Genomic DNA, 6,000 nt, shown 5'->3' with positions numbered 1-6,000 from the left:
GTGTTAACAAGGGGTGAATTTTTCAGCGCGCTTTATCTTGTCATATCCGAGGTTTTTGTCTTTTAACACAGGAACGCAAGAAAAGGATCGGATATAAATGAGCATACGACAGATATATACGCCAAAGGGTAATGTAAAAATGTAATATATGGGTGTCTAGACACGTGAGATGAGTGCAATGTGGTAAAACACATTATATTTGATACGCCTAAAGCTATACACTTCAATAGTCTCCAGATTGTATGTTACATATGGTATCAAAATTACATATTTCAACTTGGAATATGCTCGTCTTTTAATACGCTGTCAAGTGACATATAATTCGGATATACGGACTCGCAGGGAAAAACATGGCACAAATAACGAGAAACCAATCCCATGGTGCATTGCGTCTGATCCATATTTTCGAGTAGCTTGATCTAATTAGATGTAATTTCAATCAACTTTCAACGTTTTTGTTACCTTTAAATCCAAATTAATCTCTTTGGAGAGTATAAAAATTCCACGTGGCGCTCTTTAAATACCAACAAGCCAGGAAACCGTATATTCTTTAACCCGCGAGATTTGGGTGAGAAGAAGCGAGAACGATTTACCACTGCGTTCGTGCCATAATTAACAACAGAAATGCCTCATCATTTTCGCCCTTTCTTATCCTTTTGTCTGAATACCTCTCTGTTTTCTTTATTCTCTTTTCAAAGTCCGCAGGAGATAGGAAAAAAGTCCGATAAAAAGTAGTCCCTTCTTTAGTAACACGGCGTCATATTTCAGAAGCGGTTCGCCCTACTGCTGTGTAATGTCCGCTAAAAGCAATACCAGTTATAAAAGCGTGAATTCTATCAGCTTCATGCATTTCTGAAGTGTATATACACATGTAAAAACACATCAATTAGCGCTTAGGTAGGCCCTCTCACACCCGCAACTGCTCGCTCCGTTTAATTGATCTGACATCCGAAAATCGAGGCCGCTCACTGGTTGATTGCTTTCACGGACGCCTCTTCACCGGGCTAGACCGCCCGGATCGAAATCATACATATTTCTCCAAATAACGATTTCCCCCTCATACTTTGCCAGTCATGCATCTATATACATGACCACCCAGACTCTCCCCAACCACAGGCTACAGCTTCTGAAGAGAACTTCGTTTGGTGAATGATTTCTACAGATAATTCCTTCAGAAGGTCCCCATCAGAATGTTATGATATAAACGGTTTTGTGAGGGGGTGTTATTCTGTGGGAAATTGCGCCGATGATTCCAGAGCAGAGTGGGTTATACAATCAGATTTAGTGGATTTAACCCACTTTTATAGCTGAGTTTTGGAAAAGTTCTACGTGGCAGGTCGGGGGTTTATAATGTGTTCATTTTGTATGCCCATGGGGAAAAGACGTCATATCATTCAAACTGACGAGTTAACTTGTTGATGTACGGTTTATGTTTTAGCGGTAGCGGAGGTAAATATACTTAACATTACTATTCCTTAAAAAGGACTGAAGTGTTAGGCAGATGATCATAGCTATACATCATTCCTTTTAACAACTAGGGATGATTTTAATGTAATATTTAAACATGCCCATTATGTTTTCCTTGAGTGAACTTCTCATGGATATATGAGCAATTTGACATGAATAAAATAACTGAGGTTTGAATAGGGTTTATGACATTGTATGGAAACTGAACATTGTGTCTGTGCACGTGTGTAGAGGGAGGGAGGATATGTGTGTGTGTGTGTGTGTGTACGTGTCTGTGTGAGTATCTGTGTGTGATAATGTAAGAAAAACAAGATTGCTCAGTCTAAATGAAACGCATTTTCATGTTTAATATTTAGTAGCTATTAAATAAATGTGTGCTCATATATTACATTGAAAAGGACATTTTGAACAAGGTGTTTTAAGATAAATATTTTCACAAATACTGCAATACTTAAAGATTATTTCATCCGAAAACCTGTTAATTCAAACTGTTGTGAGCCTTCACATCCGGATTCACTGTGGAGAAAGATGAAGTGGAACACTTCATCATACCAGCTTCTAAATGCCACTTAAGGAAGTGGAGAAAGATGAAGTGGAACCCTTTTTAAGGATAGACAGCTTCTTTGTTGCAGTCGCATCCCCTGCAATAAAGAAGTTGTCTATCCACAAAAGGTGCTCTTCTTCATCATACCAGCTTCTAAATGCCACTTAAGGAAGTGGAGAAAGATGTTCATGGGCTGAAGGTCTGTTTTCAGAGCAACTTTGTAGTACTCTCAGCATGCGATGCTGCGGTTTCGAGAACGTCTCCAGAAACGTGTGTGTGTGTTGCTAACCCCTCTGCAACCGAGTCTGGATCAGAACATCCAGTGATTGATATTGCGAGGAACTATCCACGCCGTCGGGGTACAATGATATGCTATCAACGAAGTCACCTCGCCAAACCACCCGTACCATTCATTATGTAAGCCAGCTATTCTACAGGCATAGGTTGCTGGGGACCCAGTCTGACCCTGAATCCCCGGGTGCTCGATAAAAGTGCGTGTGTCGATACATGATAGTAACACAAGGAGCGTAGAGGCGGTAACATAGAAATCAGCCATCATTTAGCTCTAAGGTATATAGTAATTCTAAAACATACTTCCAACCCCCTTCCCCCCAAAAACCCAAAACAACAACACACACACCCTAAAAATAAAATAAAATGAAGCAAAACAAAACAACCCCCCCAAACAACAAAACACACACAAAAACACACAAAAGTAACAACAACAAACAAACAACCCCCACCCCACCCCCAAAAAAATCAAAAATCAACAACAACAAACAAACACAAACAACAACAAAAGAAACAAATCAAAACAAACACAAAACAGAAACAAAGGTATTCTTGGACCACTGTCATTGTAGAGTGGTATCGGTATCGAAACTAATCCAAGCATCACACAGCCATCTGACAAGATATTGTACACAACGCATCACTGACTGCATCACTGTGCTTTGAGCAAGTGCGATCCATCCCGCTGGTTCTATCCTTGTCATTCAACTAATGTGATAAGTCCATCTGTGTGAATTATTGTTTGCACTGGTCATGTGGAATGGTCAATTGAAATGGACCCTGGAAAATTTGATAAAGTTGGCCACAATCTGAGAGTGGTTGATTGCAGAGTTTATTGGCACAGTTTTCGGTTCACTTCCCACAACGCATTGTCCATGGACATATCTCTGCGGATGCTTTCGCGTTCATTGAAGTAAAGTGCCTTTAAAGGACCATGACGGCTAGCGTGGATACAGTCGTCGATGTATTTATTATATGCAAACATCTGTAACCGACGGTGATGTTCACGCGGTAGGGTCAGAGCACTCTGTATGAATATGACGTCGTGGGAGAAAGTATACACAAAGGCCATTAATAAATGTCGAAGTCCTGCGTGTGAAAACTGACTGATTTTACCATTTGTTCTAGTCATTACGTATTTTACCGCCACAATGTCTAACAGTCACAAAATGTACTGATATTTACCGTTTGTTATTTCTGACAACTATATTAGTGGAAGATAACTGACAGTTACAGTGAGAAAAAGGCCTCTTATTTTTAGGGTTTTCAAGTATCAAACACTTGACAGTCTCGATGAAAAAATGAACTTGCATTTTACCATTGATTGTCTGTGACCACTGAATTTGTGGAACATAACTGACAGTTTAGTTAGAGGCCCCTATTTCTTTACATACATTGATACTCGGTTCTCTAGGATTTGACGAATATTCGACTTTCAGTAAGCGGATTTTCCAGGATGCAGTTCTGTAATTCACGTCAACAATAAAAAAGTAAAATAAACATATCACATTTACATCTGAAGCCAAATGATACATAACATTGAGGTCATTTGCTATGTATAAATGGTAGCCATGTTGGTTACATGAATAAAATCAGTCGAAGTTCTAATTTTAATTAAACAAAAAAAGCAATGTTAGTGTGTGTTGCAAAGAATTTATTAAGATGCAAATATGTTGATTGTCCAACATTACTATATATTCATCAAAACTGTAAAGAATTTAGTAAGATGCAGATATGTTGACTGTCCAACATTCCTATGTATTCATCCAAATACGCTCTGGTGATACAAACCTCTTCATTGCAATCTGTCGATGAGTCAGGTCATATATGTGTGTGAAGTTCTCAGTATAATAATTCACGCATTAACACATCTGTTCTGCCCAATAACTCCAATGATACCGTATCATCTGTATGGTTTAATAATATGAAACCTTAAATAGTTTTATGTAATCAGTTTTCAGGGCAACAAACACTTTGCAAAAACAGATATCGTGGAATTCCCCTGACAAGAATGTGCGTTGTAAGGTGGAGATTTGACATTACACTCCCCGAGCTGGAATAGTCCCACGGAGGACATACCGCATTCATGAAACGTTTTAATTGCATTTCTCGCTTTTATGTTTAGTTAATGGTTGAGTTTTATTTGTTAGAACCTATTTCTGGGATGATATTGCTCTCGTGAAGGGCTTTCACTGTACATGTGTGAAGCATGTTGGTATTGCCGTATTTACTGTTTTTCCGCAGACAATTCATATGTGTTATATGCCATCAGAAATTAGTAAAATTTAAAATAACGTATGATTTTATCGTCCAGTAGATATGTGTTGTGTGTGAATGAGTGCTAAGGACCGGCACTTGCAGTGATTTAAAGGTAACATGTGTAGAAAAATGTCTAAACGTCTGTGGGTGTCTTGGTCTGGAAGTTTGTTTTGCTTGTTCTTTAACGTCCAGTTGTTTCAGCTGTATGGCAACTGGATTATAAGTATGTGCGTGCGTGCGTATGTGTGTGTGTACGCGCACATTGTATTAGCGCGGACTATTGCCGGATGTACACCACAATATGATATGATAATGGTTTGTATATGTTAGCATCTTGGGTTTATGGGAAAAAGAAGTCGTTTCAGACTCTTATGTGCACAGATACAAGTAACTGTCATCATGGCATTAATCAACCCGGTTCGTAATTTTCACGAAGTACCCCAATACACCGTTTGTGTGTTCACAAGTTGTGATGACATGTTTTCGTTATTTGTTTCCGTCAAGAAATATGCATTGATTAAAATATAAAAAACACGAAAAACAACAACTAAGGGTAAATAGGCTCGCCTTTTTTAATCCAAGCGATGATGTTTATGTAAAATCGATCCGTAAAATCATATGTTGTCCATTTAATATTTGTAAGTATTCAATAAATGCATGTGCTAGTGGCTACAGCCTAACTTACAGGATGCACTTATCCATGTTTCATTATGTTAAGAAAACAAACTGTATGTATACAATATATGTAGACACCTTAACCTTAAAGGGACAGAAGAAGATGCAATGTTGGTTTGAATATATCAGAACTCAGGATACGTTTAGTCCCAGAAAATGTCAGCTGTTTTTCATGTTTTAAGCCAGAACCAAAACATGCCTGTTATGTTCCTGAATTGTATCAAAGAGTACATCCGACCGTCATGAATACCCGTGTTAGAAGTGATATGCAAGAAGCCATGCTTATGGCTGGGGACCATGATGGGATTGGGTGGTCAGACTCGTTGACCTGCTTGGTGCATATTATTACATCCGAAGTGTATAGATCCATGCTCATGTCAATCACTAGATTGTCTGGTTCAGACGCGATTATTTACAGGATATATATAGCTGAGATATTGTTATAAACAACAACAACAACAACAACAACTAATACATCAGCTGAGACAATATTGTCCCTCTGGTTTTAACCTTGAGTTCCTGTAGCCACCCTAAGGTGAAAATAGTTGCGACTGTGTGTGTTTGTTCATGTGTGTGTTTGTTCATGTGTGTGTGCGTGCGTGCGTGCGTGCGTGTGTGTGCCTTAAAATGTACTGTGTACAAACGGAAGTATACCTCTCATAAGAAGAAACTTTAATATATATGAAAACGGAAAATATATATCGTTTTCTTTCTCACGGTCAGATGATAGAAGTTACTTATGAGTAAGGAAACGGTTTCGATAA

The sequence above is a fragment of the Haliotis rubra genome, unplaced genomic scaffold (genome assembly GCF_003918875.1).
Source record: "Haliotis rubra isolate DU_JTF1 unplaced genomic scaffold, ASM391887v1 Scf171, whole genome shotgun sequence".
Classification (NCBI taxonomy): domain Eukaryota; kingdom Metazoa; phylum Mollusca; class Gastropoda; order Lepetellida; family Haliotidae; genus Haliotis; species Haliotis rubra.
The sequence above is the reverse complement of the archived record's forward strand: the minus strand, read 5'-3'. Positions refer to the sequence as shown.